The 23688-nt window shown below is 38.0% G+C and overlaps 1 long non-coding RNA gene across 1 annotated transcript; it reads left to right on the forward strand.

Annotated features, from left to right (window-relative positions):
- Window positions 1-1993: 1993 nt before the first annotated feature.
- On the forward strand, window positions 1994-14272 carry LOC108493213. Its single transcript, XR_001873408.1, has 3 exons — window positions 1994-2191; window positions 4728-4782; window positions 14167-14272. It is a non-coding gene; the product is annotated as an uncharacterized LOC108493213 (long non-coding RNA).
- Window positions 14273-23688: the final 9416 nt, after the last annotated feature.

The following is a 23688-nucleotide window of genomic DNA, read 5'->3' on the forward strand; positions in this document are numbered from 1 at the left end:
CTGCATCAAATTAACAAAGTTTAGAGCAATACCTTACAACCATACTCCTGATCAAAACTAACTTGATGAAGAATGCAGTATCTTCCTACTCAAAAGCAAATAAGTATGTCAGTCCGTTTATTTTTATGAACATCTGATCTCTCCATTTTTTGTTTAAAGGGGAGAAGAAAGATAGGAAGCAAAATTTAAGGACCTTTTCTGGTATAAATCTGGGTAATGAAGTACTGTTACCTAATTTAAAAGAAAAAAACACCATAACAAGTCAGTACAGGGAGACCTTTGAGTGCACAATTAGACTCTTTGACATCTTGTACCTAGAGGAAAAAAAAATGCTGAGTTGTTTTCTGCATCAAAGTAAAATATACTGTGGTTATAAATATGTTTTCTCACATGATGTCTGATTTTTGCTTCACCATGTTCTCTGGAATATTATATTTTTAACTAAAGGGATACCAAATTACTAGACCCACAAGCTGCAAATATTAAACATGCCTGGGCCATCCTCTAGCACTGAAGTGGATGGCAAAGAATTACCTGTGTTCATACTGGATAATTCATTTACCCACCAATACTGCCTACTGGGAATCTTTTCTTCCCTGTATTAATTCTCAAAAATTTGCGTGGTCCAGACCTGTGCCATGGACCGGTTTGATCATTTTAATAATATAATAATTTAATACTATAGATGACTGAGTTCTTTAAAGAACTCATATTTAAGAGTTGATAGTGAAGTTGTAATATGCATGGTGTTGGCATTGTATTTTAAAAGCAGGTACTTAAAGGAGTAGATTTTTTAAGCAACATATTGAGACAAAGTCAAAGAATTTTTTTCCTGCTGAGTTTATACAGTAATGCCTGAACACAGACAAAAAAAAACAACAAACCAAGTCCACTTTATAGTTCACTAGGGGAAATAATGAATTTGTCCAGATATGAAACATAATAGAGTTATTTACTAAATAACAAACTTATTCAAAGGACAAAAAACTAACATAAGAACTTGTACTAATCTAAGGAACTATGCATTTTGTGTCCAAGCTACACAGAGTATTGGTTCTAGCTCCACATGTGATTTATGTGATCCACATTTATGTGATCTACATAAATGGATTAAGCTAATGAGTGTAAGTGGAAACAAGAGTTGTTCAGACAAGATGTTCATTTAAGGGGAAACTTTTTTCACCATGAGGAGAGTCAAGCACTGAAAACCGGTTTTCTAGAGACAGTGTTCAGTCTCCATCCTTGGAGATGATTAAGACTCAAATGGCAACTTGACCTCATGCCTGATTCTACCTTTACTAGAGACCCTCTGAATTTGAATCATCATATGAGCCTATGATTTTAGTAGTGGAAAAGACTGTTTAAATTTTAGAAAAGAGCAGTGAAGTATTATAGTTTATTTATTTAAGTGATTTAGCTTGTTTTCACTCTCTTATCTGCTCACTCATAAGCATCAAGAAACATATACCTAAGTAGTTTGTTCAGTACTCAGACTCCAAGGTATGTATAACCAAGTGATCTGTCTGGCCTTCAGGCCCTGAGATATATGTATTCATGCTGTCTACACACATAGCCTTGTAATGAAATGAAAGGCAGATGATGGCATCGATCAAGTTCTGATCATATCTTCTTGGTTCTTCTTAAACTGATGATAATGCACTGGGTTTGGATGTATCTTTTTTGTAATCTTTGATACATGACAGTGCTGAGCCTTTCCATCCTGCATCAGCAACCACAGTCCTTTCTTTCCCAGGTTGTGTGTCCTAAGAAGCTGCACAAATACGTTTTGCAATCTTGTTGACCTATTAGTCTCTTTGGCATCAATATATATTATTGTAGGCTTCTGTAATTTCTTCTGGTGCTCCTACACCCAGATATTCACATAAATTTTCCATTCATAGGATTTTAATGATCCATTACAATTCTCTACAAAGTAATTAATGATAACATTATAAAACCAGTATTTCTTACTTTTGAAATTCATCAGGTATATCACTGTTTGATCAGATCTAACAATGAGAATTGCCAGACTGGAAAAGAGTGGAAGGATAGTTCAAGAGCAGTTTGTAATAAAAGGCTTAGAAAGGTATTCAGAAAAGAAAGAGAAGCAGAACTTAGAAAATAAAACTGCGTTTGAAAGAATCAGATGGAAGAACGATACATCCATAACCCAAGCTATTTTCACAGTAATGTAAGTTCACTTATTCATAGTACAACAAAATTTATTAAAATAATGGACGGAAGTGGGAATGTTCCTAATTTGGAACTAGAATTTGAAGGGAAAACAAGTTTTAGTTTGTTCTATGTTCTATCATATAATTCTTATCAGTAACAATCAAATATGGAAGTGTACATGAATATGAAAAGTTTTCTGAAAGCAAAATTAAACTGTGATTAATAAGAATAGAATTCCCCTGAAGAGCAGAAAGCCTGGTTAAATTATGCACTGAATAGAAGAATTCTGATATACTTACAACAAATATACAAACTATACAAATTTCTACTGGGAATAACAGAAGAACATTGTGGGGAGAAGCGGCAGGCCTGTTAAGCCCCTAGAAGTTGAACCCATAGAATGAGCATAATATATTGGATGGCATAATACCGTTCCCCTGAGAGCAGAGAAGCTAATTGACCATTCCCATGAACAGTGCAACCTTGAGAAGTTGGGAGTTAATTGGAAAGTTGATAAGTAGGTTTAGGGAGGATAAAACATATAAGGACAAAAACGTTGGCTATGTTCATGGTGCAGGTGTATGGTGGTGGTGTTTTGTAGAAATTATATTATTTACAAAAAGTGTGTGAAAAAATGTGGGCTAGCTGTCCTAATAAAGGATGCTGCTGAGCTGAGGCGACAGACAGTACTTGTCTCAACTTCTTGTGCGGTGTGTGCTTTTCTATATCGGCCAAACCTTACTACTACGATAGCTACTCTGCGACAGAAAATCTTTTCAAAGCAGTTATAACAGGTTTCCTTCCAATTTATTGCAAAGGATAGCAAGAGTTACTCATGTCTTTGACTAATGAACTCACTTGACATCAGTGAAGGACTCCAGCTATTTGGATTAGGTCAATTTTGCTGAAATGTTCTTTAGATTTAATAGCTAATAAAAGTCTGAATGAGCGTCAATTCAGTAACGTACTTAATGTATAAAATTATATGAAATAAGATTATAAATTCTTATTTTAAAATAGAATGACTCTATAACCTAGAGACCTAGGTTAGGCTTTTTTTAAACTCTTTTAAACTAAGAGTTCCATTTAAGCAACAAAATAAAATGAAAATATGAAATAGAAAAAGAAAAAAAATGCCATTATATCTACTAAGAAAAGACAGCTCTACAAACAAACTTCATCCAAAGTTCAGCCAAGTTCAGAGAGACTTACATTTAAAAAAACTGTAGATAATCTCCAATGACCTTTGAAATGTCAAAATTTTCTGTCTTGGCTTTTTGTTTCCCTGTGTGGTCAGTTTCTGAATTACGATGAATTAAATTTTATATCCCTGTAGGCAAATTGTTCAGATAATAGGGATCTGGCTTTTGTTTGTTCGTTTGCAGTTGTTTGGTTTTGTGGGTTTGTTTCAGTTTGGTTTTTTACTCATAAGTATCCTATGAACATTCTTTGTGATGGAGCCCTGCTTTCCTGGAGATGGCCAAGCACCTGCTGTTGTGCTCAGGATTAAGTTATAAGCTTAATTTAGTAAGAAAAAATAGGATATTTTTGCAAAAAGTTTTTACAGGAGTAAAATACAACCAAGAAAAAAGCAATTCAGCAAAACATTCAGCACAAAGACCCATTCCACAAGAAACACCCACTAAAACAATCCAAGCTTTAGTAAAACACGGTTCATTGGTTTTAAGTTACCCACAAGAGAAGGAAAAGAAATGGAAGAAAGCAGATTAAAAGAGGTAAAGAAAGAGAGAAGAAAGGGAGAAGGAGAGAAAGGAGACCAGTTACCGACAAGATTCCATGACTCATATGGTAATGGCTGGAGAGGTAGAAAAGAGAGAGAGAGAGAGAGAGAGAGACACTACATGGAGTCTTGAGTATTTGTAGAATTCAGTTTTCACTCCCAGGCAGGATATCCCGTCAGTGCTTTGCTTGTGTCTTCAGCTTTTGCTTTATGTACCCAACTGCTTTTATTTCAACCCATAAATTTTCCAGTTTTACTCTTGTGATTCTCTGCCTAATGATTCTCTCCACTGTTCCATCTCATGTGTCTGCGGGAGGGTAGTAAGCAAGCAGCTGTGTGGGGCATAGCTGGGATTAAACCATGACACTGTCCTAAATCACTTACACATATTTAGCACATTTTAACACCATTGTAGTACTTCGTTAAATTCAGGGGGGAGGGGAGAATTGTCGCTTTTTGGTGTTTGTATGGGGTTTTTACAAAAAAACCACTAAAAAGCAAAGCCTAATAAAGCAAAACAGCAGATAACTCTGGGGTGAATTATTAATACCTATGTAACCATCATACCAAGAGGGAAAAATTTCTTTCTTTTTTTTCTGTCAAAGGAATACATTTTTGCTACCTATTTATTTTGTACACAAAAGAAATATGGCAAAATGGTGAAGTTCAGATTTCAAAATTAGTACTTTATTCTGCACTTCAGTATATTATTCTTGAAGATCATTGTTTTAAATTATAAAAAATATAACATGATACAGTTGTAGTGAAATCCAAGGGTCAACATTTTTAATGGAGAAATTCTGTTTTACAGATACCTACATAAGCAGAGTATTTGTTCTCAGTGAAGTTAATAATATGAAGTAATGGTATGTAGAACTAGTATGTTTAACTTAGTAGTATGGATGTGGCCTATGTTTTCACACTGCCTGCTTGCCTTGCTCCCTGTTTCTTCATAGTGTCCTGTTCCCTTAATCATCCTCATGTATACATACTCCCCCTAGGAGTGACCCAGATATTTTCTTGCAAAAAACAAAGTCATGTAAGAATTGGAAGAATAGCTTTTCCCTAGTCTGTCCCAAACACATAGTATGAATGTGTTTTGTATGAATTCTTCCCCTGGCATAGTCCTCTACCACGATCTGAACTGGGTTTGCACCTTACAGTATGTCAACATGTCCTTACACTGTGCCCCGAGGCAACACATGATGCCCTCTGATTAAAGGCATCACTCTTTCATTATGTTAAATGCTTTGAACTGTAAAAAGCACATAAAAAGCATGTCTCAAGAAAACTCGTTTCAAATGCCACTGACTCTCTATTAGCCATCAGTCCAGTTCTGACAGGGCTAGAAGGGTAATGCCTCTGTGGCTGGATGCATAGCCAGCTCCTTCACCCAGAGTGTTTTCCCTGTGCTGGAAAACAACCACAGGAATACAGTCATATGCTTAGGCTCTTCATAACAAAAACTTTAGGACTGTCTCTTCCTTCAAAAAAGGAGTTGTGACTTTATTATTCCTAAAAATTTCTAAAGAGAGAAAAGAGTCTTCAACCTAGCTGTGAAAGACTTTGTTTTGTACTAAATTGTCTCTTCTGTATGAGCTGGTGCTCTTGAATCTCTTCTAGCTTCCAGGAGAGGATCCTATCACTCAAGATATATGTATAAAATTAGTCTAGGTGATGTCATCTTTTACTGCCCATACTTCTCTAGGTTGCAGCCCAGAAAAAAGTGCCTGTTCTGAAAAATACTCATTTTATCTAATATCTCATAGCTGATGTCATTATGACATGTATTTTAAAAGGGAAGATGGAACATTTACTTCAGATTTGGATGCTGATCAAAATCATTGTCATGCATATATAATTAAAATTAAAATTTAAAAATTATTTTGTCTACTTTAAAAATCTGATTCTAACTGCTCATTTTCCCTGTCAAAGATTTCCAAGCAAATTATATGGAACATTCTAGCTGTAGGTAGAACAATCTCTCAAAAAATTAAATACTTTTAATAGTTTAACATTTCTTTGTAGCAGAAATGTAAGCACAGTGTGCGTATCAGAGAGAAAAAAAAAGAAGAAAAATGCCTGCTGCTTAATTATGAGAGGGTTTTTTTCACAAGTCTTATTAGTACATGAGACAGAAAAGGGGATCTGTTTCTTCCAAGCCTCCTAGTAACACTATGCCTCAAAAAGATAGGCATCAAAAGTTCTGAAAGTGTTTTCACTAGAGATGCTGTTGCTGCAAGCTCTTCTGTATCACTTCTATGGTGTGACTGCTCTTTACATGTAGCAGCAGACTATTAAGATATCTGATATCCAGCAGGTTGTTCTGAGATGTGGGTGTAAGAGAACATTCACATACAAGAGTTAAACTACTCACTCTGTAACTAATACTGCTGTGGTTATATATTTTCATGACATAACTGCAGACGAATGTTATGGCAAGGTTATAATTGGATACAGTCTATCTTTTCCAGAAGACGAAAATATACAAGCAACACTGTAACCACATCATCTTTTTCATGCTGAACAAACAATGTTTGAAAGCACCTGAAGGCTCACTGCTGCTTTTCCTCTCTGTGACAGCACACAGCACTAATTTATGCAGAATACTGAGTCATTGTACACCTAGCACAAAGTGCATTTAATTCTGTAATACCTCATAATAAACCAGATGAATCATGTACAAAAACTTCCTCAACTGCATTATTTCATTTGATGAATGCTTTTAAAATACTGCCAGGTATCTTCACAGTTTATTAACTTAATACAAAGGATCTACCACTATAGGATTTTCATGGTTGTAGTTGTGTGAAGATACTTTTTTTATCCACCTGAAGGAAGTATGAATAAACTGCTGAGAGCAGTCTTCTATTGCCAGAAAAATTATATATATATATAAAAAAAAGCCACACTGCTTCACAAATATGAACTTTGGAAAAAAGATTTCTAAGTGTTCCAAATGAACAAAATGTTATCCAGAAGGAATAAAAGAAAAAATGCAGTTTGTTAGTTAAGATCCAGTTACTAAAATGATTAGAGAGATGACTCTGCCCGAAATAAGGTGCGAGACCATATGCCAAAGTCAATAGTATGGACTTTATTTAACAGTAAATGTGAGGCAGACAGAGATAGAAAGAAATAAGAAAAAGGAGTGGGCAGGGAAGAAAGAGAGTGACAGAGAGAACTGTGGAACCTGGCGGCATCCCTTGAGTTCTGCTCTTCTAGTCTTCTCAGTGGTGAGAGTTCCATAAAACACAGAGTCCAGTTATGTTAATATACATTCAGGAGATGCCCAGACACCTTCCCTGGGGTGGGGAGGGGAAGTTTTACAGTCTCTTGTAACAGGCTCTGGATTTATTGCATCACTTGGATCACATGCAGTCCTCTGGTGGTGAAAGGCTTCATGACTGAGTCTAGGGAGTGCTTTGGGGGTCTTTAATGGTTTATGACCCCTTCTCAACTGTCTCTCACATGAACATGTGTGTATGTGGTCTTCCCGTAGTGGGGGGAGTTACTCTTTCTGTTTTGTGTGGAGAGATTTCGCCATGCCACACCCAAACCCCTCTTCCTCCTCCATACCCTGAGCCCAGCTAGAGCTGATTCTTAGCACAGCAGCTGAGTTTGGCTTTCTTTGTGACCACATTCTTGTTCCTTGAGCTTTGTTTACTTCTCCTTACACCTGAGATAATTGGACAATAATCTTATCTCAGGTTCCCATCACAATTAAAAGTCCAGTCAGGAGGCATATTCAGGAGAGGGGGAGATAAAGGGGAGATAGGCTTCCATGGTTGCAGATGGATGTTGCTTCTTTGTAGTTTGACAAAAAGTCTTTCTATGATTTTTACAATGTTTAAGACATTAACATTTCAGTCTCTTACACAGTTTTTATGCTTATAACAACTGATGCTCAATGGTATCTTAACAATTCTAACAAATATGAAGCTGGGTAAGAATAGCATGTGGCTTGTGTGGCTGAACAAGGAGCTCCTCATCGACCTCAAACAGGAAGAGGGAATCCTACAGGGATGGGGAGTGACAACCTGTGAGGAATGCAGAAACATTGTCTGAGCATCCAGGGATGGAGTTAGGAACTCTAAATCCCAAATGGAACTGTATCTGGACAAGGATGTCAAAGAAAGGAAAAAGGGCTTCCATAAGCACAGAGGTAACTAAAGAAAGACTAGAGGAAATGTGAGCCCATTGCTCAACGTGACAGGGGACCTGGAAAAGGCTCAGGTACTGAAGGTCTTCTTTCCCTCAGTCTTTGCTAGCAAGACTGTTGTTCAGAACACTAAGATCCCAGGGAGCAAGGAAAAAGGCTGGAGCAAGGAAATTATACAGTGGGTGGAAGAGTATCAGATCAGGCAGTACTTGTGCAAAATGGATATACATTAAGTTCATGGGCCCTGATAGGATGCACCCATTAGTTGAGGGAGCTGATCATGGTGATTAGGAGAAGTGCTAGAAAACTGATGGAAAGCAAGGTTGAGGAGGACTCAGGGAACTACAGACCAGTAAGTCTCACCTCATTCCCTGGGAAGCTGATGAAGCAGCTAATCCTGAAAAGCATTTCCAGGCCAATTAAGGATGAGAAAATACTCAGGATGGATAAGCACAACTTCAGCAAGCAGAAATCTGTTTGATGATCTTGATAAAATTCTATGCTGAAGTGGTAGATGAGGGAAGATCGCCTGGTAAATGAGGGAAGAGAAGTATATGTTTAATACCTGGACTTCAGCAAGCCTTTTGATGCTGTCTTCCATAATAGGGTCATAGAGAAGCTGTTAATGTATAGACTAGATGATCAGACAGTGAAGTGAATTGAAAACTGACAGAATGGTCGAGGCCTGAGTGTGGTGATCAGTGATGCAAACTCTAATTGGAAGCTTGTAGCTAGTGATGTAATCCAAGTGATGTAACAGCTGATTGGATACCTTTAAGGGCTGGTTTATTTGCAGTTTTTCTGCATGCTGTTGTTGGCACAAAAATTTAGCTTGAATCACAGGTAGTATTTGTGTCTGTTTAGAAACTGACAAAGGGTAGCTGGATTGTTCACTGACCTTCTTGTCATTCAAGCTGTTAAACACGTACAAATGTATCAACAAAATAGATATAAAACCTGTCTGCTACATTCGTGATTAGAAGACACTACAGAAAACAGATTGCTAAGGCAGAAATGAGTTGTTCAGGTTGCTTGTCATTGTTCAATGCCAGTTGATAGAGCGATTGAGCCACACAGGTACGTGTCACATGCAGGCTGACTGGCTATGCAAGAAGAACGTTTTGAACCATAGCAGGCCTTAACCTAAAAACATTGCTTTTGCATCTTAAAAAAAAAAAACAAACCAGAAAACAACGACAACAACAACAAAACAAACAAACCCAAACTCCAAAAAAGGTGATATCTACTATCTGCTGCTTTAGAGATGTGACATGCAACAAGATGATAGTGTCAGCACAAGTGTGGACCTTGTTTTCTTTTCTTATTTTTTCTCAGTATTATAGGGGGAATGCTAGCAAATGGATTCTCATGAAGTCAAAAGTACTTAAATTCCCTTTGTTGATCAGACTTTTTTTTCTTGACATGAGTACTGGAAGGGTGAAACCTTGGTATATTCCTCCTAAATCTAAACTTCCAGATTACTTCTTTTCCTGCTGATTTCTCTTGGTGTTTATGTGACATCCTGGAAATCTTGACATTGTCAGGGAAAAACCTGAAAAAATACATTAGATTAGCTGTCTCAATTCTGAAGTTAAAATATAATTTTTTGAATGTTTACAATATGCAACTATATAATAAAATCATTATCTAATTACAATATATTTTTTAATAGTAAATTCAATTTTGGGGAATTATTTTTATCTGAAATGTATCCATGTTCAAAGGATGAAATTACAATCCATGATCTTTATAGGTCAGGTATTGAAAAGAACAAGACCTCTAGTTCTCACTAAAAATTTCACTGTGTACATTTCATTAGATAATACTTACTTTATTTTTTTTTTAGGTTCTTCTTCAGTGATCTCTTAAACTTATAACTTCAAACCTTAAATTTCCATTTTCAGCTACCACTTAACCTGGAGGTGTCTAAACTAGCCAGAAAGCTTTTATTTTCCTAAGTTCTGCACTAGTCTGGTTTCATTCATGTATGGTTTAATTTTCTCAAATTATCAGAAAAGGAAAGAATTTTATTTTTTAGTCTTGTGGAATATACATGGACCAGAAATAGAAATCAAAATTGCTATTTTAGCTTAAAACTTCTGCATGTTATCCATTCTCTTTCTTAAAATGTCAATGATTAAAAAATCCCTCCAAACCTGAAATTGGAGTTAAGGTCCTAACTTTTTTTACTCTTCCAAAGCCAATTAGTCTCAAATAGTTTATAGTACATCTTATTAGGTGTGGCTGAGCATCATCCCCACATTCAGGACAACACATCCTGTGGGCAGGTTCTCAGGGCACACTGTAAAACAACAAAAAAAATGGACTTGAGTCGTTGGAGATAAAAAAAGAAATTTAGTAGTTGTTTTCTATTTCTTGAAAAAATATTTTTAACCCTTCCTTATCCTGGAAAACAAACAAACAAACCCCTCAAAATTGCTGTAATTCCTGTGAAATTAAAGTACCTCCTATTTGCCATTGTTTAAAATAGGGTAGAAACTTTGAGTGCCAGAATTGTTGTTTCTGACTGCAGACATCACACAAATAGTCTCTCTTGTGCTTTCTCATTCACAGGGTAAAAAAAGCAATTTCAGTCAAATCTTTGTCACAATCATTTCATATTTCTTGATGTCAGCACCTGACTGTTCAACATAATGCCTCTTTTGTGGGCTATTCCGAGATTCTTATTTCTTATCACATGCCAGAAGTTAAACCAGGACATCTCATTTTAGGCTTCAAGGGTCTGTCACCAAGGGTTAGTCACTGCAGCATCTGAATGAATAGTAATAGAAAAGGTGACTATATACAAGACACGTCTGGATAGGAAGCAGTATCCCTAATATCTAAAATTCTAAGAACTTCCAAGATGACTTTGGGATTAAACCCTATTCATTTTTTCAGAACTTTTGACAATTTAAACAGTGTTCTCAATGTTATTTTATTAACATCAGCAGCTATCCTCTTGCAGTCAGTTGTAGTCTCATAGCTCTCAAGTGCCATCACAGGTCTGTTTACTATTCTTGTGAATTTTCCCTGCTGACATGTCTTGTGCATTTCCCGACTCTCCTGCATCTTCTTTTCTCTTTGTTTCGTGTTTGACTGTTCTTCACCTGTCAGGTGTCTCCTGGTGGATGATCTAGCATCCACCTTTTTAAATTCTGAAATCTAGTTCAAGTTCATTACTGGAATGTATTGCCCTGCGACATTTGTTTATTTAAACTAAACCTCATCTTTTGCTCTTTTGATATGTTTTCTATCCTTTCTGTTTTTTGTTTATTTTATTTCATGTCACCATGGCATTATGAATGTTGTACTGATTGCATGTCTACTGCTCTTCAAACCTTTTGTCTCATCTATTCAGCATAGTTACAGTTGGGTTTTCTATTTTCCTTCACAGTTCATAAATTGAGCACTTTCAAAATACGATGTAATTGAACTTATACTTCCCACTTATTTTAAAAGAAAAAAACCCTTAAATATGAAAAAAGCAACAAAAATAAAGTGAAACTAACATTTGTGGTTAGGAGCTTTCTATTTAACAGTAAATAATGCTAATATAATTATCTATATTTTTACTAAAAAATATAGATATAAATATATTTACAATTGAAACATTATCACCTTTAAAGAATTTAAAAGAAATATTTAAAATTTTCTAAAACTTTTATTTAAAATTTTCTAGGAAAATAATATATTTTTTGTCTCTTTAAAATTATTGTTTTTAAATCTCAGAAATACATTGACTAGAAAATCTAATTCTACAGAATCTGTTTGGGAGTTCATTAATCTGAGTGAAAGTGCCCTTATTTTCTGAGTTGTCAGCATCTTAACATTGCCTTTGACCTTTCTGATGTTCATTGTCCTAGTTTTGACTAGTTCCACTGTCCTAGTTTTGACTAGTTCCACTGATTTTATAGTTGGACGGGTATTGAAACTTTCCTAGGTCTACAAGGAAAACAAATACCTTCTTATCTTCACATGTGGCCCACCAAATATTCAGTAATCAAATTTGTCTCCATTTTCTCACATTCTTACAGTGATTCTTAAGATTTTCACTTTCCAAATATTTTTTGGTGAAAAAATTGCTCTCTTGTCATGAAAAATCAATAAAGACTATAATGGAAATTAATTTACTTCCAAAAAAACTTTTTTGCAAGTTTCATTATATAGCACCAGATGTCCGTGATAAATTTACCTTACAGTTTCCTTCAGTAAGAATTTCAATGAGGACCACCAGATAAATCATAATTTACCAGTTTCCTACACCTGTATAACCTTTCATTACAGCTGAACCCAAATGAGTGAATCATGCATATATGCAACTATAGTCAGTGAAACTGTAACTACAGCTGCTCAAATAATTCATAAGTTATTTCTGGTACCTACTGAATTTATCGAAATTTTTTGCAAGACTTCCTGAAAGCTAGGACAGATTAGTTAAAAAATATTTTGTCACTGTATCATTTGTATATTCCTTATTGTTATATGTATGTGATTCCCTGGCATTGAAGCTATAATATGTTAAAAATTAAGCAAATGTGAAAGATGTGTCAGGTTTTGAGTGTATGCATATGTATTGCTTGTATTGTAAATGTAGCAATTTTTAAATGTACCATTGCACTTAAGACAATTTATATTGACTTAAAAGAAAGAAAAGAACGGAAACCACAGGTCAGAGGCTGGATCTACACGTGTACTATATCTAATGCATAAACATAGACCTATTAGGATGACACATTAGAAAGGAATTTATTGAAATTCCCTTATTATCCTAAAAGAAGTAAAAGGTTAATTTAAAACTTATTCTGAGTGAAAGTAAGAGACATGAAAAGCATCAGCCTTCCTATAACTGCTAAAAACTCTGATATAGGCTATTACTGTCTGTTGTTAAAAAAAAGGTACTTAAGCCCACTAATCATTTCAACCAGAAAATGTTTTAAGCTTATCCTTATTAATAGTTTAGTTAACAGTCCTATGGCATAAACTAAAATAAAGCTCTTTTCTTCAAACACCTGGCAACATTACATTTTTTAAGAAATTTTTGGAAGCAACTTATTTTAGCCAGCTAAGTCACGAAAGTACATGAAAGTTCTCTAGCTACATGCTGCTTCTGCCATCTTTGAAGTTTTGACTTTTTCTTCTGTTATAAATGAAAAAGGCAGCAACCTTGTGGAAAATCTGATTTTGAGATGGAATGGAGCTTGTGTTTCACATGGGACCTGCTAGCAGCTTGGGAATTGAATACTGCTAGCAGTATCTGGGGAGTTTTAATCAGAAAGAACCGAAAAGAAAAAACTTTTCCTAAACCCATCTTCTAGGTGGCTCACAGTCTGCAATGATATTGATGCTGAAACACATTAAATTTTCATTTATCTACTTTAGGGAGTGAAATTCCACAGGGGTCTAAGACTTGTGCTGAATCAGTTGGCTTTTCTCCAGATCAGAAGCATTTTGGAACTACTGAATTCAGAAATGAAAGATTTTTCTGGCTAGATTGACCCCCATGTGAGATACTGAAGTCAGCGAGAAAATGCTTACTCAATGATTTCTCTAATGAAAAGCTGTAGGTCTTATATTGCTGTATTAAACTTCCTTTGCAGTTGAGTTATGTGAAAACCAAAGGCTTATTTTTCTCTTTTCTTCTAGTTAATTTTTTTTAATATATTAATGTATCTAAGTGATTAAATGTAGAAAAAATATGCATGAATCCTATCAGTTAAGAGGTATAGCAGACAAAGAAGGGTAAAAGATAATCTCATCTTCATGTTTACTCAGAATACCATGACTGCAGTTTCCTCTTTAACATGAAGCAGATTTTCTGTAAAAGAAAATTGTCAATTCCTTAGAAAAAAATATCTTCATTAATATTTTTGAAGTAGATTTTTGTTAGTATGGGAAAGAAAGTTCATATTGTACCAACAGTTGACTGTCTTTGTTTTGCATCTACTCTTTTCTTTTTTTTAAAAATAACTATTTTTCACACCTTTTTTTAAAGCGAACTGTTATTTGTTTCAGAATGTTATAGCCACTTGAGACATTTACATGACTCCTGTAGAATAATATTCATGTTTGTGATTATTTCCTATAGTAGAAAGAGTCAGTGCAGACCTTTTGGAATTGGTAGAGTACAAGTAATCAAGACTGTTAATCTGCAAGCTTGCAAAAGGTCATTGAACGAGAAAAAACTCTTTGACCATAAGAGATTAGAGTGAGCTTCTGCATTTCCTCTCCATGTGATGGTAATGACAGTAAAGTCCTGTCTATAGGATTAAATTTATGCATAGTTTCATCTCCTACTGACACCTAAAACATGTCAGATAAGGGAAGAGTTGACCCCTAAAAAAAACTTTTTTTTTTTTTTTTTTTTAATTTTAGCCAAGATATTTTGATCCCCTTTCAGAAGGTGATATAAATGCCAGTTTAACTGAGGTCAACTTTTAAGAAAAGGAAGCTTTGTCATAATTTTTGTTCCTTCTTGGTATGTCTGTTTCAAGTTTACTGGTGAAGGTTTATATTCTAGTTATTTCTTCTGATCAGACCTTTCCAAAAATAATATCCCAATATATCTCTATTGAAACTTTACAGATGATATCACATTATTTTTTTTCTCTGTACTTCCTTATAAATATCTTCATGTCCCTAAACTAATCTGCTTTCTTGACAGATTGCTTTGAATAGACACTAAATTCCAAGCCAAAATTGGTTATATTTCAGCAGGTGATCCCTGTACATCTGTACCTTATGATGCAAACAAGGTAGTAAATAAATCATTGCAGTATATTTAGTTGACAACTGGTAAGCAACTTAAACTGCAAATGAAAGCTGGATGTTAACATTATTAATAGGAAATTGATTATTTTTTTAATAATTGGAATTATTGAAACACAGAGAGAGTGAAACAGTATTTCCATTGTCTTGGAAATTACTGGCATTTCCATTATTTGAAGTAGGACGGCAGAGCATATTTTATACTTCCAAGTGCTGGCACAGACAATCAATTCAAAAGGACAAAGTATTGTGAAGGTGAGATACTTAATTTTGCGATTTAGTGTGAAACATGCTGCATTTCATGGCAAGCAATGCTTTTTTTTTTTACTTTATTCATGAAAAAAACCAACAAGAAAAACTATAAAAAATTGTGTCTGCTTTTCTCTCCAAATGATTAGAAGAAATATAAAAAAAAATTTTATGGGACAAAATCAAAGTGTGTCAAAATCAAATATGACTTGTACAATCGTGATCTTAAAGAAAAAAGGATAATCTTCTAAAAGTTTCTGAGTATCAGAATATATTCAGTCATTAAATAGGATAGTAAATTACTTTAAAAGAAAATTATGTTCATTTTGCTGAGAGCAGCATTCAGAATCTTAAAAAGGATAAAAAGGCATACATTAGGAAGAGAAATATAAAACATTAGCACTTTTTTCTTGAATATGTAGGACAGAAAAATCTCTGCTTTTCTTATTTTAAGTATCGCAAGATGGCAGTGTTTCAGAATACTTCCAGTTTCTCTGTTCTACATACTCTTAAAACTTGTTTGATTGATGTGTTCATCTTAATGACTGCATCTCAAGGTTTAAACTAGGCATGGGCAATATGTCAGGTTCTGGAGAGATCAACATCTTCTTATGAAGTTATAGAAAGTCTATTACAGGAAAGTTATGTAAAATGTGGAACTTGCTTTCAAAGGCCACTGGTATGTATTTCCTTACCTGAGTCTATACATTTTGGGATGGAAACAATTTTTGCTGGCAACAACTGACTCATGATTACTTTTGTTGAGGAGTGCTCCCTGCTTGTGCCCAGGTGATCCACCGACTCACAGAGACAGTGGCTGAAGCAGAAGTTCAGAGCTGAATCTGCAAGTGTTGAACAGTAATGTCAGTCCACTCATGCCTAAGGATGAGTTGGATGGGAGTTAGTGATAAAGAACAAATGAGTTTAATCAGCAATCAATCTCAAACGCTTCTGAATCAACAGGACACTCTCCTCTGCTAGTTCAAGTTTCTCAGTAGCTGTGATGGACACAGGATGGGAATGCATGATCAAGCAGTTTTCCGTTCAGGCATGATAATACAGTTTACTTACGTGGACAACTCCCAGTACCTAGACACAGCTAGGAAGAACTGTTAGCTCTTAAAGAGCTGCTGGCTTCTGGTAATCCTTATCTGGATGAGGCTTCCACAGGAGTGGTTCTGTGGAACCTCTTCTTTTCTGTTCCCAGGAAAAGAAACCATCTACCACTTCCTTGACTCAGCTCAGGATTATCAGCAACTTTTAGTTCTCTGTTAATAACACCCAAAATAGAGCTTCTAAATTAAGAGTACCTTTTGGTCAACATGTGTAAATATAAAGTTTTTCATATGAGTATGGTATTGGCACATAGAAAAGTGGGGGAGGGAAGAGAGTGAAAGAGAGAGGAAGAGAGAAAGAAGAGAACTTTTCAAATTCAACACAACACTGAAGGACTGATATAATTCTCCTCATTTTATGCAATTAGAAAGTGAATTGTTCTTATCTTCTCTTTTCCTAATCCTTTCAGAGACTTTTATTCAATCACCTTTGCTGCAAATTTCTTAGAGTTGTAATTGGATAATCTTCCAGACTCTAACAGACCCATTTGTCAGTGAAATTTTGGGGTTATAGTCTCTTTGATGAAATTAAGAAATGCCAAATTTACAAACAACTAACAAAATAAATGGTTTCTTTTTTTATCAGTTGAAACACCAGGTTATTAGTAAGTATATTCAAAGAACCCTGGCCAAGGTGAGCCCAGACAAATCCCAGTAGACAGTGAAACACTTGTGATATTCTACTAGTGATGGCAAAATCATATTTAGTGAGATACACCTATAAGTTTGGTCAGCATGTCACAAGGACCGTCTTGAAAGTCCAAAGTCCATTGGTTGTCTCAGAAACTCCACTCTATATGATGTGCATTGAACAAGCAGACCATATACCCTGCAACTATAGAGTAAATAGAAAAACAAAGGATCCAATGCAAATGTGGATGAACATGTAGGCTGATTTTGGCAGTCATTTTAGGCTTGGGGCAAAGATAGGATGAGTCAATGACCATACTATTCAGTTTATATCAAGTCCTCATATTTATATGGGGCAGAATTTCAACCTTCACATTTGCAGCGTTCTCAGAAAAGCAGTGGCAGCCACTGATATCTCCATTTTTGAAAATCAGGTTATTAATCTACGTTCCAAACTTTCCTCTTAGGAACTTGATTTTACAGCCTTGGTTCAAAGATTCAGAGAGCTTTTCCCTGCTTAGAAAATGTCATTATCTTCTACCTTTGTTCTTGATTCTGAATTCTAAATGCAAGATGTAAAGATATGTTCTTTGACACTAACAGATTTTACAATAATTCTGTACTCACCACAGAATAGCTGAAAACATTAAATACTAAAGAAAATTTATAGCTTAATTTCATTAAACATTCCAGGGATAACCGCTTAAGTACTGGAATACTTTAAGAACATACAGAACTAGCAGTCTCTCTGCATCTCAGCCCGCCACAAAGTTGATTATTATTTTAGGTGATTTTTATTATATCTACAGAAAAGAATGAAGTACAAGTTTTGTTTTGTTTTGTTTTGTTTTTTAAAAAAGGAAAGTATTGCATATGCAGACAGGAAAAAAATTTAGCAGAATTCAATTACTGTGGTAGAGAATTTGAAAAAAAAATTGAAGCGTTTATTTTTTGAGAAAGAATGAAAAAGATGAATGACGTTGATCTAATTAAACTCTGTAGGTGGAAGAACTATGTTATTGTGGAAGTAATAAATATTTGAAAATCCTTTCTTCATACAGAAAATTGGGAGAAAAAGTTGGTGATTCTAAACTGTGGTGGATATGTTTGGTATTAATGCAGAGAAAATAAAAATACACATGCTTTTAGGATTATTATTCACAAGACATATTCCTTAATTTCTCCTTTCTGCAGGCTTTCTGCATTTTTTTAAAGACAGTTTCCTGTCATGATATATATATATCTATATCTTCTATTTTCCTATTTCCAGTTAAATGATATAATTTTTCCCTTTGTATGTACACCACGTTCAGATAGTGTTGAGTGCTATAGTCTCTCTAGGATACAACTGCCATATTAAAAGTGTGTTGGGTAAGTTTTAAAAAACTTGCTGTTAACTTGCATTACAGCCAAAATGGTTTTGACTAAACTGGACAGGCATGACATAGAAAGTAGTGAAACAGTTACAGTGTGTGGTGTTTTGTTTTGTGCAGGTTTTTTTAATGTTTTAATTCCCTATTATTTGAACAAGATCAGACAAAATCGGTAAGAGAGAATTAAATTGTCCTGTATTGTATTCTGTTGCAAACTCCTCAGGTCAAAAATGGTATTAATAAACCTTCATTTCTTTCAGCTGGTTGTACTGAGAAGTTAATTTTACCAATGTATTTGGTGAAAAAAGCATTAGTTTGGTGGTTGATGGGAAAAGAGAAAAATAAGAGGTAACTGTAAAAGGTCAAGAATTGCAACAAGGGCTCAAGCCTGCATTACCCCAGCCTGTAGTACTGCATGGGGTTGTTGTGACCCAAGTGCAGGACCCGGCATTTGGCCTTGTTGAACCTCTTAAAATTGTCCTCAGCCCATCAATTCAGCCTGTCCCTATTCCTCTGTAGAGCCTTCTTACCATCCAGTACATCAACACTTGCAGCCAACTTCTTGTGATCTGTGAACTTGGTGAGAGTGTACTTGATTTCCTCATCCAGGTCATTGTGGTGGTTTGGACCTTAGTTTTTCCCTGAGGCTGAAAAGTGGTAGACCCCAAGGGGTGGTAACCCCTGGAAGTTTTGAAGTTCTGTCCAATGGGCGCTCCTGCAAAAATGTAAACATATCACAAGCACCAGAAGAGATGAGTTGTAGTTGGTTGTGGAAGGGTGGTGGCCATGTTGTAGAGCTACGAGGAAGGGGCTCTGAGCCCCTCGGGACCTCTGGGCCCTCCCAGCCCTGGCTGGGGGAAGACTGCAGAGACTTGGAACAGTCTTAGACTAGGCTAAGTGCCTGTAGTTATGCCGGGAGATGTTTTCTCCATGGGCGCAGAGCAGCAGCCGGCACTGACCAAAGAAACGGTGGCAGAGAGCCAGAAGAGATAAGACAGAGCAACAGAGACACGCAGCATTGCAGAAAGGACTCCTGGAAAGGGAGAGAGAGAGAGCCAGCAGCAGAGCTACAGAGTCTTGGGGTAAGAACTGGTACCAGACCCCAAAATTCCCTTGAGACCCCTCTGAGAAAAAGAGGGAGATGGACTCCTATTATGGAGAGCAGTTTTGGACATGCAGCACTGGAGAGAGAGAGGAGTTAAGAAGCTCAAAGACGTCCCTGGAGCTGGACCGGGATGGCCAGATGGAATGCAGGGGGAGTTGACCTTGGCTCCCCCCCTCGCACTGCTGCCACAGTGGCAGCCTGAGAACAGGGCACAGAGGCCCTGCAAGGAGCTTGAATCTCCTGGAGATACCAGACCGTCACGAAGACCCCCTGTGTCTCGTGATATGACCGTGGTGAAACGACCTTGTCTGGGGTTACGAAGCCCACGGAAGACCCCTTTACCTGCGTCAAGGGGGCCGAGGGAGCTTGGATACCTCCCTCGTGAGTGCTGGCAGAAAGCCAACCACAGCTGCTGCAGGTATGAAGAAGAAGAAACCTGATGCCTTGGAAGATACTCCTGCTGTTCAGAGACTGGAAGGGATCTGTCCTTCTTTCCCTCCTGGACTTTTATTTGGAGGAGAGAAGAGATCTGATCCATTGTAAATACTATATGTCATGGTAGAGATATTGTGATCGTGTGTATAATGTATTATAGTATTTATTTGTACAGTCATTGTAATATATTCCCTTTCCCCCATTCTGAGTCTGGTGTGTTTTGTCTGGAAAAACCCATCTCACATTAGGTTGAGATGTGGGAGGGGGCTTAGACTAGGGGATTGGATTTTGGGGCTATCTTAAACCATGACAGTCATTGATAAAGATATTAAACAGGACTGGCCACAGTAAGGAGCCCCTGGGAACTCGTCATTCACGATCAGTCACCAACTGGATTTAAGTCCGTTCTCCTCTCTGGGCTCAGTCATTCAGCCAGTTGTTTACCCAGCAAAAAATACACCTGTGTAAACAGGGGTAACCAGTTTCTCCAGAAGAATGTTATGGGAAACTGTCAAAGGTTTTACTGAAGTCCTTAGCATTTTCCCTCCTCTGCACATATCATGATGCATGTAAAGAAGTACAAGACTGTGGTGAAAAGTGATCTTGAAGCTAATGGGCCAGATGACACTAGAGATAAAAAAAGGCCCCAGAATTACCAAGAGCTCATGCATGGTAAGTTAGTGATAACAGTGTAAATTTAGGAGGTGGGAAAAACTGATTTTTAGAGACAAAAAAAAAAAAAAAAAGAGATAAGTGTGTAACATATTAAAAAGCCATACATTAGTAAAGTTGAAAATAACAGAGAACTGCAGACTAATGGAGAAAGAACTATGTGTGTGAAGAGCGGTTAACAATGGACTTAAGTGAGCAAAGATGAAATAATCACTATTGACATCATGATCTCCTGACAAAGAGTCAGAAGAAATTCTCACCATGACAGTGATTGCCTTCCTGGAAAAGACAGTGAAAAGGGCATAGCGTGTTTCCTCTTTTGGTAGTTTATCCAATTCTGGGGCTTTCTCAGCCCGTACCACCTGCTCTTCTTCTTCTTCATCTGCTAGACCAAAACTCTTACCTTTCGGCCAGTTTGTGATGACATCTAAGATCCCAGGGTGATTCAGATTTCCAATACAGGCGCGGTGCATGAGCAGAGCAATCCACTTACTCCATACCACATCAGTGGTATGATGTGTAGAGGGTGCCTTTCCCTTAAACATCCAGTTCAGCACTGGTAGTCGAGGTGCCAGGAGGAGCTGTTCTTCTGTGCCAATCACCTCTGAGACAGCTTGTACTCCTTCATAAGCCGCTAGGATCTCCTTCTCTGTTGGGGTGTAGTTGACTTCAGATCCTCTGTAGCTTCGGCTCCAGAACCCAAGTGGGTGGCCTCAGGTCTCACCAGGCACCTTTTGCCAGAGGCTCCAGGAGAGACCTTTATTCCCAGTTGCAGAATAGAGTACATTTTTCACATCTGTCCCCACCTTACTGACCCAAGGGCTACAGTGTGTGCAATCTCTCGTTTAATCTGTTCGAATGCCTGTTGCTGTTCAGGGCCCCACTGGAAATCATTCTTTTTGCGGGTTACCAGATAGAGAGGGCTTACGATTTGACTGTACTCCGGGATATGCATCCTCCAGAAAACTATGGCACCCAGAAAAGCTTGCATTTCCTTCTTGTTGGTTGGTGGAGCCATTGCTGTGATCTTATCGATGACTTCTGTCGGGATCTGACGACGCCCATCTTGCCATTTCGCCCCCAGGAACTGGATCTCTCTGGTAGGTCCCTTAACCTTACTCTTCTTCATGGCAAACCTGGCTCCCAGGAGGATCTGGATGATTTTCTTTCCTTTCTCGGAAACCTCCTCTGCTGTGTCTCCCCATATGATGATGTCATCAATGTACTGCAGGTGTTCTGGAGCCTCACCCTTCTCTAGTGTGGCCTGGATCAGTCCGTGGCAGATGGTGGGACTGTGTTTCCACCCCTGGGGCAGTTGGTTCCAGGTGTACTGTACGCCCCTCCAGGTGAAAGTGAACTGTGGCCTACACTGTGATGCTAAGGGAATGGAGAAGAATGCGTTTGCGATGTCAGTAGTGGCATACCGCTTGGCTGTCTTGGACTCCAGTTCATACTGGAGCTCCAACATGTCTGGAACAGCAGCACTCAGCGGTGGGGTGGCTTCATTCAGGCCTCGATAGTCCACAGTCAGTCTCCATTCTCCGTTAGACTTATGCACTGGCCAGATGGGACTGTTAAAGGGTGAATGGGTCTTGCTGATCACCCCTTGGCTCTCCAGCTCACAGATCATCCTATGGATGGGGATCACAGAGTCTCGGTTCGTCTGGTACTGCCGGTGATGCACTATTGTAGTGGCGATTGGCACTTGCTGTTCCTCGACTTTCAGCAACCCCACGGCCAAAGGGCTCTCTGAGAGACCAGGTAACGAGTTCAACTGTTTAGCCGCCTCTATCTCCACAGCAGCTATTCCAAAAGCCCATCTATGTCCTTTGGGGTCCTTGAAGTACCAGTTCTTGAGATAGTCAATGCCCAGGATACATGGGGCATCTGGACCAGTCACAATGGGGTGTTTCTGCCAGTCTTTCCCAGTCAAGCTTACCTCAGCTTCCACCATGGTCAACTCTTGAGATCCTCCAGTCACCCCAGAAATGGAAATAGTCTCTGGTCCCACATGTTCCGAGGGCATTAACGTACACTGAGCACCAGTATCAACCAAAGCCTAGTATTTTTGTGGGTCTGACGTGCCAGGCCATCTGATCCACACAGTCCAACAGACACGGTTGTCCCGTGCCTCTACCTGGCTAGAGGCAGGGCCCCTCTAACATTGGTCTTCATCCTGCCAGTCACCATTTTCCTCTTGTGAATACCAACAGGAGGTACCCTCTAGCGGGCCAGATCCCTGCCCGCAGGATACTGGTATGGCACTCACTTTCACAGACTTCCCCTTTTCTTTCTCTTTCAACTCTTGTTCTTGGGCTTCTAGGGCCCGGGTAGGTTTCCTGTCCCACCGTCTCATGTCTTCTCCATGGTCAGTTAGGAAGTACCACAACTCAGTTTGTGAGGTCTGTCCGCTCTCTCTTGGGGGGCGTCTGGTTCTCACTAGGGCCATATGGAAATTGTTTCCCTCAATCCTCTCTTTCAACCCTGTAGTTAATTCCTTGAGCTCATTAATCATTGTTTCTACAGTGGAGATGGGGGCTTGTAGTGGTCCTTCAATCATACTGTCGTACAACCAAAGTTTATTTATAACAGACATTACTGGCTCCCGCTTCTCCCCAGCCTGCAATGATGTCAGGTAACCTTTATATGTGGATGACCCCATACGTGTGAAGCTCCACCACATCTGTGGTGTAACTCAACCTTGTCAGGATCGTTGGTAGGTTGCCCATCCCCTCCAAACAGTACTTCCAGCAATGCCATTTCCCTCAGCCATAGGATGCCTTCTTCTACGGTCTTCCAGCCCGTGGTATAATGATCTGCCTGCAAGGAATCTCTGTAAATGAACCTCTCCCTCACACCATCCAAAAGCCGTGCCCAGAGAGACAGGGACTTTGATTCCCTCACAAACGCCTCCTCAATACCCACATCCTGGGCAATAGACCTCAAGAACCTCTCTTCACCGCCATCAAAGTTTACGGCATCACCTGTAGAGTCCCAAACTTGGATCATCCAGGCCAGAACAGGCTCATTCAGATGATGAACAATGTCTGTCCATAAGTTCCAGAGGTTATTATACGATAAAGACTCAGTGATGATTTCTGGCTCTGGAGTAGCCACCTGTGAGGATCCTGCCTCCCCATCATCGTCAACTGGGTGAGCTGATTTGGCTTTATATTTCTTCCTTTGGATAGGGGCAACCTCCCTTGGCTTGGTCTGCCCCTTTGATTTGGCCTTATCCTGAGTAACCTTGGTATTAGGCATTT

This window comes from Lepidothrix coronata, unplaced genomic scaffold, assembly GCF_001604755.1.
Source record: "Lepidothrix coronata isolate B3197 unplaced genomic scaffold, Lepidothrix_coronata-1.0 Scaffold15, whole genome shotgun sequence".
Classification (NCBI taxonomy): domain Eukaryota; kingdom Metazoa; phylum Chordata; class Aves; order Passeriformes; family Pipridae; genus Lepidothrix; species Lepidothrix coronata.